At 39.6% G+C, this 12832-nt stretch overlaps 1 long non-coding RNA gene across 1 annotated transcript; it reads left to right on the top strand.

Annotated features, from left to right (window-relative positions):
* The first annotated feature begins 1854 nt into the window (after positions 1-1854).
* LOC136287727 (uncharacterized) lies at positions 1855-4868 on the top strand. The gene is made up of 3 exons (XR_010720283.1): positions 1855-1934; positions 2175-2265; positions 2697-4868. It is a non-coding gene; the product is annotated as an uncharacterized lncRNA (long non-coding RNA).
* The last annotated feature ends 7964 nt before the right edge of the window (positions 4869-12832 follow it).

Here is a 12832-nt window from a genome sequence, read left to right as displayed (position 1 = left end):
GTCCAGTCTCATAGATGTTGAGGAATTTTTTGCACTTTTCTCTTTTAGCAGCATGTCAGAATTCCTTTATCTTCTGATATTAACCAGTGTGCCTGCAGTCTGGTCTAAAAAGGAAAAAACCCAGTGCTAGACTGGGTTGATTTTAAAGTAATATTTGACAGAAGTGACTAAATAATGGATGCTCCCTAATTATAGCACATGTACAAGCACTTGTGATTTCTCTCAAGATGTAGTATTAGAAAATTTTTAACTGCTTGTGTTTATGTTTTTATGAAGTTTCTGGGCAAGAACATGGTTTCAGCTATTTAAGCTTATTAGTCAATAAGTCATATGGCACCCAGTCTCCACCTCCCCCAGTCATTACAGCTTCAGTTCTGGGGTCCCCCATGTCAATAAATGAATTTAAACTGTGCCTGGAGGAAGTCTTTGAGATGGAAGCACACAGTTCAATACTGCCCACAATATGGAGGGATTTACCCCCTCTCCTAAACTCAGAAATGTGTGAGCATTTCTAGCAAGAGTAATTGCTAATGCAAACTCATTAGCCACGAATACTTGCATATGCAGCTTTGTAAGAAATGAAGTGTAAATACTGCTGTCAATCAACATTTTATTCGACCAAATGTTTGTGGAAAACCAATTCAAGATAATATGAACATGCTAAAAGTGAATTCACTCTGAAATTTCAGCGCTTCATTATGAAAGTATTTGCAGAACTGACCCGTCTCCACCTGCAGCTTTATCATTGCTATGATTTTTTTTTCTAGTTCTAAAATTGGTCTTGTAATAATAGAAATGTGAAATTTGCTGACAGATTTCCCAGTGAGCTACGATGGGCTGAAGATGCTATTTTAAGCACCCTTGTGAGAAAAGTGATTGGTAGTATATGCACTGAGCCCTGATTCAGCAAGAAGGATCCCTGCTTCATGTTCAAGCTACAAGAAACATTGATGAGAAACTCCACATAAATGAATGGATAGAAACACTGCAAGATGCTTGGAAAAGCAAAGTACTAATTATGCTAGTAAGAGACAGCTGAAGATTACTCAGAAAAGTTCAGCTCTATTCAGTCTCAGCTAAAGAAAATGAGCAGAAATTCAATTAATTCAACAGGGTTATAATGATTTTATACTTTCTTACTATTTGATCTTACATCTAAATGTGAATTTATGTAATCACAATTTAATCACAGCTTCTGCCAGTTGAATACCCTTACGTCTTGTTGTTCTGCAATGAAGACAAAACTGGTTTCCACCTCTGTATGCTCAGCTCGAACAAACTGGGAAAGTAGTGGAACAGGCAGATCATTTGGTAGAAGGGAGACTTCTGAAAGAAATATATTTCTTTAATTTAACATCATCTGCGCCTGGAAGTTGAAATTGATTTTAAGGGTGATCATCCAGATCATCTCATACTAAAATAGCCTGGGAAAAGAGGTAATTTTAAAAGAGTGGTTAGTAGTTCTAGTTACTCTGCTATTGAGATCTAAAGTATAGTGAGCTGAATTAGTTTCATATTTCTTTTCAGTTGAGGCTGGATTTAGATGGGGATTATCTCCTGGCATGGCACGAAGTTAAACGTGATTTAGAAAGTCACTCTCTATAATAACTTTAGTGGTTTTGTGCTTACTTAATTTTATTTTGTCAAGATCAAATTAAGCCAATTCTAGCACATTAAGAAGGTGTGTGCACAATAAGCCTGGGGATGTGGAAGGCAGAATGAGCCCGTGGCTGCATGGATGCCAGCCCAGACAGATTTCATACTCTCTTCCCAGGGGGGATGGAAAGAATGATGGAGCATAGCTGATTTTATCTGCGTGTGATACTTGCTGTTGTTAAAAGGGAATTTCCGGGTGTGGAGTTAACCCTCGGAAGTCTGTAACTACCCACACCTGTCACCTAATATGTGTCAGGTAATACACTCGGGGGGCCCTGGTGAGTCTTGCTCTTTGTTCTGTCTTAAAATTGCCTTTGTCCACTGGTGTTCTCCCCAGTGCTACTGCAAATGGAGAAGTTTAGGCCTTCTCCACACCCCCACACTTTTCTCTGTCACTCAAGGAACATCTCCTACAACTTCTTTCTACTCTTGTCATGTGTCTAACTCCAGTTTTTCCCTCACCCTGACTTACATAAGAGCTGTATACCACTAATACCTCATTGTTTCATTACTTAAAGAAGGGAAGTGCTTTTGGGATGCAACTGCTATGGAAAACAAGAGTAATCTGGGATGGAAGATTTAAAACGAGCAGCATCCAGCCCAACACAGGTTTTGTTTGTTGTTGTTGGTTTTGGTTTTGGTTTTTTTTTTTTTGTGGATTTTGGTTTGGGTTTTTTGTTTGTTTGGGATTTTTTTGGTCTTGTTTGTTTGTTTGGGTTTTTGTGTGTTTGTTTGTGATGGTTTTTTGTTGTCATTAAAAATGGTGTATTTTACACCTTGCGGATACCTCACATGAATTAAGTCTCCAGAGATTAAAAAACACAGAATGACTGTGTAGATAATACCCTGCAAATTTAGTACAGAATAAGTGAGTTTAACCTGAAAGGGTGTTTGGAGATAAGAGGAAGAGGCAGAGTTTAGTGCTTTTCCCCACCAAGTTTTTTTTGCAGTAAAGCTGCCATACCCATGCTCTTATGTTGATTTATCACATGCCCATTATTTGCTCCAAAGTAAAGGAAACATCTTTTCTTTTTCCTTAGGAACTGTTAAAGACAAAGCCTCAGTGTACTTTTCCAAGCCTGCCTGCCTCTCTGGGCAGCCTGCCCACAGTACAGGATCCTTGTTCATCCCAAGGAGGGCAAAACAGAGCAAAGAGAGGAGTCTTTCCTAACATCCGCAGCTTTCTGGGCGCCACAGGCCAGGCAGTGCCTCGGCCAGGGCCGGGGTGGGAGCTGCTGCCGAGCCCACCTGGCACAGCTGCCAGGGTGGGTCCCCAGGGCAGCTGCAGGCAGAGAAAATCACACGGGACATTTGGAGGGTGAGGGAGCAGAGTGCATCCCTGCCCACCCATGGAAGATGGCAACGGTGGGAAAAGCTCAAAAGAAGTTGCGTCCTCCCTTTAACAGCACAGCAGAATCCTGGGTTTCCCTGCAGTTACACTGGCAAGAATTCCTCTCTGTCATTGCACTAGGCAGAACACGTCCACAGAGCTTCTTCTTGAAGGCTGTGGCTTACCATTTCAGCTAGATCCTAACTATATGTTTGATTCCACATGTTGCCTTGCCTGCCAAGAAGGAAAAATCAAACCTCCATTTCTTTGTGGGTTGTTCTTTTTTTGACCTCTGGAAACTGTACCCCTGAACTGCATTTTCAGTAATTGCAATTTTTATTTTTGTGTTGCTGTACATTAATCACACTGAAATATGAAGCAAGCAAAAATAGAGAGAGAAGAGCATTAATATTGAGCAGGAAGAATAAAATCAAAACACGAATATCTAATTTTCTAAGACTCTTGAAAACAATGGTGCAGTTTGGGGGTTAAAAATAGTAGAAGGAGAAAGCTGCCAAAAAAAAAGGACATAAAAGCAAGTCAAAACTGCACAAAAAGGCATGATGTTCCTTTAAAAAGCTACATGTAATCACCAGGATACCTGACTAACTGGTACATAACATGTTCTTCTAAGCACAGTAACTCTCCCACTGAGAGAAACACTGTGAGTCAAACAAGAATATACATGCTTTGGAAATACTTTTCCAGAATCATGACACTTGTTCCATTAGTCAATCTGGTACACTTTCAACGGGTAGAAAACTGTTGAGCCTTAAAGGAAACAGTCACACAGAAAATAGAGAAGTTTTTGAATTTTCTGAAAATTTTTCTGAAATTTTCTGAAAATTTTTCTGAAATTTTCTGAAAATTTTCTGAGTTTCAGAAAATTAAACTTCTGCAGAAAAGAAAATATGAGGACAAGCTATGATCCTGTTGGGGTCAGGTCCTGTTATAGGCCCTCAAAATTGTTGCTGTAGTCCAAGCCGCAGAAATTCCCTCTATTTATCAAGCAAAGACAAAGCTGCAAATAATCTTGCAAATAATTTAACCAAAAAGAATAAAGAAAGAACTGAAAGCTGTAGCACTTATGCAAAGAAATAAATTTTCATAAATTTCCAAATGTCTTCAGGTCTGTTCCACCTGACTTACTGCTGCCTTTGTGTTTTCTGGAAATTAGGATAATTTTTTCTGGATAATGTTTTGTTGTCCTTGAGGCAAAAAATAGACCATCAGCCTAAAAGCCAGCCCTGAGGAAAGAAAGGACTCCAAACTAAGACTCTGAATTTTTGCTCCCCCAATGGTCAGTGCCATCTGTAAGCAGGGTGATGGCAGAAGAGCAAGAGTTTTGGTCCAAAATCTCAGAGAGAGGCTAAAAATTGTCTACTCCCTACATGCCAGGGCCCTTCGCAACATTAAGTGTAGAAGAAACAAATAAATCATGTGAAATCTCTGTTGCTCTGCAGTGCTCTGTGGTCACATGGGTGGCATTCCACATGGATCTGCTGGACTGGGTGGCAGCAAGGGGCAGGTGGAGCATTTGGCACTGTCACCTGCTCAAGGTTTCAGTTCCACTGAACTGGGTTTACTCTGTTTCAAAGCTGCAAACTGAGCAAGATTTCCTACCCCTTTCCAAATAAATTGAATGTGTTGTTGATGGGTCCTGAAACATTGATGAACCTTCAAGATTTTTGTTTTGTGCACTCTGAGTGATTTCTTGTGCCCAGTAAACGTAAGAAAAGCCCTACACATGTGAAATGGTTCCCAGCGAAAATAATGGGGAAAAAAACATCTCACAGCAATCAAGATCTGATACTTCTACTTAGCTGGCTATAGAAGCCAAATCTGCTCCAAATCAAACCTGTTCCATTATTAATAAGTGCAAATGAAGTGCACCTGAGAAGCGAAAAAGTATTATGGAAATCAAACATCTGCTTCCCGTGGTCCTCAGAGATTGTGGCAAGGGAAGGTCTGAGTGACCAACTCTCTGAGAGACAGTACTGCTGCAATTGAGCTGTTCTGATGAACTTCCCCCAAAGCTGTCTTTGAACTGGGGTTTCAGCTTTAGATTTCAGCAAGTCTCCAGTGTTCAGGAAAGAAGGATGATTTCAAGAGTTTTACTGGTGCTTGGCCTAGGTAGCTGCTTTGACTCTCCTGGCCAGGCCAGGCCTCCAACATGCAGGATGTCCCCAGTGAAGCAGGGGACGAAACTGCAGCTCTTGAAGTACATATTGCTGGCTTTAACGCTATCTTTGGCTGAGACACAAATTGCTATATTTAAATGCATTTGGCTTGAAATTGTATCAGAACACCTTGACGTTGTGTTTGGGTTCGCACATCTCAAAAACTGCGTATTTGCTCAGTCTTTTTCCCGCAGACACTAAGGCTGAAGGATGAGACCCACTTTGTAGCTCCAGGCAGCAGCTGAATTTCTCCTGCACAGATGGAGTTTTGCTGTTGACTTTGGTGGGGCTGCCTTTCATCCCGAGGCTTCACACTGGGCACAGAAAGGAGGAGCAGGGTTAGAATGGATAGCTGAAGAATGGGCAGGTGGAAGATTTCTGCCAGCCATGCTGTGACCTGCCTGAGTCCCTGCGTCCTCCAGGCATGCCAGAGTGCAGTGGGCATGGGTCTAGCATCACAGAGAAGTAGCAGTGGTTTGCACATCCGAAGTTACCACATGGTTCTACAGAGGGGACTGAGATGACCTGCCCCAAACCTGCCCCAGCACAGCTCTGCTGTGAACTTTCCTCCATCTGTGCTGGGAGAGCAGGACCTGTTGGATGTTGCCAGAAACAAGGCAGGAATTAGTTATAAACAGATGTGGTTTTGGATTAATTAATGGATTTCAGGGCCTATTTATACTTCTGGATTGTTTTATTTGCTTTCACTTGTTTTTAGCTCAAACTTTTTGCCCTGTTCTCCCCACACCCATCTTGAGGTAACCTCCAGGTCAAAGAGGTGATGATGCAGGCTTTCCCTGACATCAGGCAGCGTCCTTCTCTTACATGGGTGCCATAAATCTACTTTTGTCTTTCTCCCTGCTGTGCCCTCTGGGAAGCAAAACACAGTTCCAAACCCCAAAATATATTAATGAAAACTATGCTTTTATAATGATCCTCAGGACTTTTCTGTCATTTTTCTAAATTGGATGCCTACATTACCTCAGTACGGCAATTAATGACAGTTAAATATAAATTGAGAATGAGTGTCTGCCAGCTTGATATGATGTAGTCTTACCAGACATTTCAGGCTGTTCCCTATGAAAAGAAATCATTATTCTTCAATTACACTGTTCCATCTTTGTCAGCTAGTGTATAACCTGTGTATGTTGCTTTTCAGATTAAAGAAAAGCTTGGCATTGCAACATGGAAGAAGCATGGCATCTGCAATAAAAATGCCAAAATCCTGGAAGCTGCTCCACAAGCCTGAGTACTGTGTGCAAAGCAGATGGTAGGAAACTGTGCACATAAGAAAATTCATGAGCTGTGTTGCGTGTAACTGCATTGCTACATTTTATTAAAGGTAGGTTTTCTTCAATGTGTGCAATATACTGAAATATCTATTAAAGCTCTGGTAATGCTCTCTGGAACTAGTGTCATTCTTAGCATTTGTGCAATAAAATAAAGCAGTAGAGAGAGAGAGAGAAGATCATAGTGAACCATAAGGATGGTTTGGAAAGAACAGGAAAAATGCTGCCTGTTCAGCATGGGGAAAAACTCCAACCACTTCACAGGATGCAGTTTCCAACCTTCATCCTGTGTAATAAAGTGAGCCAGGTTACACATGGGAATGAACACTTATTTAATAAATGTTACCATAGATTTTCCAAGTGCATTAGTAATCCAATAAAATAATTCCCATGTTTCAATTAGATATGTGTGTATTCCCCCCCATCTAATCAGGATAAGCTGAATTACATCAGACGGGGCCATCACGCCTCCTTAGGCACGGGCTGGCAGTTGTAAGATAGCAGAGCACTGCATTCCTGGCACAGGCAGAGGATTATAACCTGTCGAGTCAAAGTCTTAATCTTTTCTCAGCGATGAGTCAGTGTTGAAATGACAGTCAGAACATGCCCAGGCAGCAAGAGAAAGATTTGTTGTGGCTAATGGGAATAGTAAGGGAGAAAAAACTTCATCTGACTTTATCAAAAATGTAGAAGGCTCTGCTAAGAAGAACTAAATTTATTGATGGTGCTCATAAGAAAATTGGAAATAAAGAATCTAAACATGCTATGAGAGAGGCTTATTTTAAACTTCATATTAATTTTTATAAGTACACTGTAAATGTTTTGACATAAAAAGAAACATGTCATGTCATGTTAATCTATGAACCAAGAGGATTCAGGACTAACAAATCCCATAGCTAATACAGGAAAGATGGAGATCACTTAGGTAAAAAAATAAAATAAAATAAAATAAAATAAAATAAAATAAAATAAAATAAAATAAAATAAAATAAAATAAAATAAAATAAAATAAAATAAAATAAAATAAACACATGGTAATTTCTGAATTGCTTAATGGAAAAAATCATTACCACCATTAATACCCTATCTCATAAAAATAACAATATTGTACAGTATAATATATCCATCCAGGCGTGGTGCAATAGAGAGGACTATCAATTCAGAGTAAATTCAGAAGTAATTCCTCCATTTCCCTTCAGCAAACAAGGAACACCTGTTTTTTAATTTTTGCCTTTTTTAGAAAGAGATTCCTAAAAATATAACTTACACAAGCACTGTGCCACCTTCTTTTGAAGGATGCAGGGATGTGCAGCATCTGCTATCAAGTATATCAGACTAGAGATGAAGCTAGGCATGTGTTTTTTCATTGAAGCATCTCTTTTCTTAAATTATGATTTTAATTTTTTTTTTCTTTTTCACTAAATACAGTAGGCCAAAATCCTATGGCCCCAAATCTGAGGGAAGAGAGCTGGGAAAACCTAGCAGGAGACACTGGCTCCATCCATGAAAGAGTGCAACACTTCAATTGAAAACTCATAGAAAGGCTGTTTAACAGTATAGTTCATGATAATTGCTGGCAGAAGTTTTTTAGGGTGGGACAGGCTTACTAACTGCTAAGGAGAGGTATTGGATTAATTTTTTTTCCACTGCCTGAAGAGCAACTCCATAGTCAAAAGACTCATAGAAAGATGGAGAAGTTGACTATAGAATTGCTTCAGTCACCCTAAAAACGTGCCTCCCCCAGCAGGCTCCTCTGGTGCCTGCTGGGGCAGCCCCCACAGCCTCTGCTGAAGTCAGACTGTGAGCAGTGAGCTCAATAAAACCAAATAAAATGCTGCAATCACATTGCTAAGCTGCTCCTAGCTCTCATTCACAATCGGTGGAAGCAATTCTGAACGAGGTTCACTGCTTCAGACTCAATTTGGGCAACTTCTGCAAAAGCAAGAGGTTTGTTTGGCTTCCTTTCTGAGATTCCTCCTGTCCTGTGTAGAAAATATAGCTGCCTAACCACAGGCTTGGGATTCAGCTCTGAAAGGGGAAGGCAGTCAAAGGGGATTTATTAATTTTACCTGTAACTGCCTCATTTCCTAGTGCTACAGAGCTGGACTATGTATCATGGCAGGAATAATTTAGATGGATGAATATAAATTCTGCTGCTAGAAAAAAATATCAGTGGGAAGTGCACTTATATATCAAAAAATAGTCTCAGGTAGACAACTCAACAACAGGGTGTCTGGGCTGAAGGACCATTTCACACAGCAACAAACATTGGTTCAGTCGTCTTCATACACTCTGCCTCATTAGTTTTTTCAGACTCACCTTCCATTTTCTAGAACAGCTGCTTTAAATATAACCTCATCATCAGAAAGCACATAACTTAGCAGGTGTATCTCATCAAATTCAATTTCTGACTGGTTTTTCTTTGAGTCATTAAGCTCCCATTCTCAGGATGATCCATGGCAGATTGCAATCTTTTCCCATTTACAACATACCACGGACATTTAATTGTCTGTTCTGTAGGGATGAATTACTAACGTACTCAGCTACAGAAGCTAGCACACATCTAGATGTCATTTCTTCAAATGCCAAGGGTTTATTTGGAGGTCAATCTAGTGAGTTTTTCAGAATCAAGAGAGAGTGGCATAGGAATAATAATCATTAGAAAGCTCCTAAATGATTCATGGTTAATTTAACATTAGCTAGGATGCCGTATTTAAAAGTAGAAACATACTACCATTTTTAAAGTGCAAAATATTACAAACATACCTCAATAACATGCCTTTTGCGCTGCATAGGACCAAAATTTAGGTAGAATTAATATCTTTTTTTCTCATAACTCAAATTTTATGTAGCAGTGCATGATGAAGGGGCATTTGCAGGCTGTGGGGCAGATGAAGATTGAACTATGTAATAAAATTCATGCATAAATTACTAATGGTACCCTATCTAAGGCTAATATATTGACTAACCCTCCTGTGAACATCGAACAGGTCAGTGCACTAAGAGGTTACTAACTAGCTGATGCCTGTGGTGTTTTTCTTGTGGGGGTTTAAAAGGAGAAGAAAATAACCCTGGCTTTTTTCAGATGGTATTTTCACTACTGTGAGAAATATATGGGTTCATTTTGCAACACTTCTCTGAATTTCAGTTTATAAAACAGTTTAATGAAGTGCTGATACCCAGACTCTCAGTGGAGCTTAGAAACATGCAAAGCCAGAATGATAAAATAGCTTGAAAGTTGACTACAGTTAAAAGAGAGTAACTAGTTTTTATGAAATCTGAGAGCATTTCACTCTTTTCCCATTACGATTAGAAAGTTAAATATAGGACAAAACAGGCAAAAACCCCCAAATTATCTCTGAGCTACCCAATTCTTTAAAGCTTGCTAAATGGAGAAAATCTGGTCAGGAATTTAGGAGATTAACAAATATGTATATTTGTACAAGAAAATGAAGTTCTGGAGCAATCATGTCATTGTATAAAGCTTACTAGCTGAACTTCCTGGAAAATGACTTTAGCCTAAGTGGAGGAGGAAATGCTAAATTGCGCCTTATACTAAAAATTACTTCAATCTCACTTTTTCACTTAAGAAAATGTTCTTACATGACCATGATTTTTTAACCTGGGCAGTGTTTGGGACAGGGAATGTCTCTTCTTACAGGTTTGTGAAAGTATTTAGGATAACGGGACTTGCCAATAATCTTGGTATTATTGCAATGAATTATTATAACTATTTTGTATTTATGAACATCTTATGCATGCACATAGAATGTTTCTTTTCCTATGTTATTTATACAGAGCTAAGTGCAGCAAAATTGCATGAATGCCCCAGAGCTTGTTGTTGTACACATAAAAGCTTATTCATTTAAATTGCACATATTTAGAGAAGGCTTTTGGATTCTCCTTGTTAAAAATAGCTTGGCACAGAAATGCCCAGAGAAATTAGGACTGGAGGGCACTTTTAGGCTTGTCTTTACAAGAAATGGGGTCATGACCTCTTCTTTCTCCCTGAGGGTAAATACCATGGTGCAGAGGAATACTTTCCCCCCCATGTATGAAAGCCTCGTCCATAGTGGTTGTTGGGGACAGTCTTTGGAGATTATTTCCTCAGGTCAGTGACCAGGGCAGGACTGAGCTCTAATGGGGACAACCCTGGTGGCTTAGTGAGTAGCTGAGTATCAGTGCTTGAGCCTTCCCCTGACCCTTGAGAGCTTAAGGGGGTAGCCTGAGAGACTCCTGGTTCATCTTGTAACCTTCAGGCTGGATAAACTCTCTCTGTAGAGAAATAAGTAAACAATAAATATTTGCCTTTCTCCTTCTGAAAAACCTCTGAAGATGTGGATTACATAGTCTCCCTAGGCAGCATATTTTGTCATTTCTCCATCGCTACTGTTTGAAATTTTTTCAGCACGTTTAATCAAAATCTCCTTTGCTTCAGTTTAGGCTCATTATTCCCTGCACTCACCACATGAGATCCAGAGCACATTATTTCCCCCAGCTTTATCGACACATCTGCATTTTCTAAACAAAATATTTCTATTTCCTTTAGTCTTTCCCTGTAGGATATTACAAATGGGGTATGTCTTTTAGATGTCCAATCATTCCAGTTGCTTCTCTTCAATTTCCACCAAAATGGTCCAATCTCTTCTGGAGTCTCACAAGTGAGAATTAAAAGCCCTTACCCACAGAATCTTGCACAGTAAACTAACCTCATGTCTAATATGCTTGACATACTTCTTTATATACTCCATTGCAATGTAACTTTTTAAAGCACAGAATGTTTTTGATATAATTCAGTCTAGAATTCAGATCCGTTGTTGGTCCTTGTTGGTAGAACTGCTGTCAAATTCACATTTTCCAATCGTGTATTTGTGCAGCTGACTACTCCAGATGAATATGGAGTGTTTGCATTTCTTTTATTGAATTGCATCCTGTGATATACATATAAAACCGATGAACTGCTTTTGTTGCAGTTCTACATATTGCTGATCTCCTGTCCTCAATCCTGTGCCCTCCATGTTCTTCATTTACTAGATTCTGAGTGGCATCTTGGAATACCCAACAACTTGAAAAGTGTGTTTAGCACTCATTTTGAATCTTTCAGAAAGGCACCTAAGTAGTATTTTTCTATTTCTGCTCCTTGTTTTGTTCTCTATTAAAACCCTAGCTGATAGCTTTCACCAGCAAGCCTTCTTGATTATTTATGCCTCCTCCTTCAAAATGGCATTTAGCTTGAAAGAGTGCACACTGGGATGGCATCCATTACTTCATGTTTTTAATGTGCTCTTGGCATCTCTTGTTATAGCCAGAAAGGGTACAGGCTCCTTCTCTGCTAAACAGCCCAGTAGGTTCCTGCTTTCCCGAATGAGGTAACTAAGGACTTGGGAAGGTTAGCATGTCTATCTTGTACAACAATCAAGAACAGCCAGGTTTTAGCTGCCAGTTTTCAGACAATCTTGGGCTCACTCTGCATACATTCTTCTGCAGAATGCATTAAGAAGCAGGGTGAGAGGACCTGAAGGAAAGCAGGACTATTGGCATTAAAATTTTGAAGTCTTTACTTTCAGCCTAGCTTTCTTTTTTTTTCCTTCCCAGATTCAAGCACCTAAATTCCATCACTCACCGCTAATTGCCATGAAAAATGGGTAAATCACATTATGTCCCTCCTTTACAGGCTGGCCAAGTTATGCAGAATAACATAATATCATTCTTCATTATTTCTTGAGTGCAAGTGAAATGAAGTGTGTAGCAGAGGTGACAGGTACCAGTGTGGGAGATGACGGATCCTGACAATTATCAATCTAGATAATAATGTCTTGCTCTCTTAGCCATACTATCTTTTAGTATTTTTGTTTATGTCTTTTTATGCACTAATACAAACACTTTCATTCATTTTCTCCCTTTGCATTTTATCAAAGGGTTAATACTTCTGTGTAAGCAGAGTGGGATTCAAGGGCAAAACAACAATCAATATTACTAGAGGCTGTGGGATGTTAATTGTCCAGCTCTGCTTCCTGGTTTGTTTTGCTGTTGGCTTTTTTTTTCAAATCTTTGCCTTTATTGATTCCCTACCTCCCCACTAATCCCTTCCAGAAAAAAGGATGGCTGTCACATCCTTCTAAATAAAAGTGACAGCTCGGATGGTAGTGCTCAGGTGAACAATCATAGGCTATTTGTACCAGGAACTGCTGATGTTATTGAGGGCAAGTGCAAGTAAACAGAGGTTACCCACTTCTTTATTTGCTACCTATCCTCCACACAAAGTGCCATGACAGCACAGTCTGTGCATCCTAACACATCTGAACAACAGGCACCAGAGATGCTTGGAGGTGTTGTACCTGACACCTGGGAGCTCTCTGAATTTCTGACTGCTTTCT

The sequence above is a fragment of the Chamaea fasciata genome, unplaced genomic scaffold, assembly GCF_029207755.1.
Source record: "Chamaea fasciata isolate MVZ Bird 193981 ecotype frontalis unplaced genomic scaffold, bChaFas1.0.hap1 SCAF_3, whole genome shotgun sequence".
NCBI classification, from domain to species: Eukaryota; Metazoa; Chordata; class Aves; order Passeriformes; family Sylviidae; genus Chamaea; species Chamaea fasciata.
The sequence above is the reverse complement of the archived record's forward strand: the minus strand, read 5'-3'. Positions and strand labels throughout refer to the sequence as shown.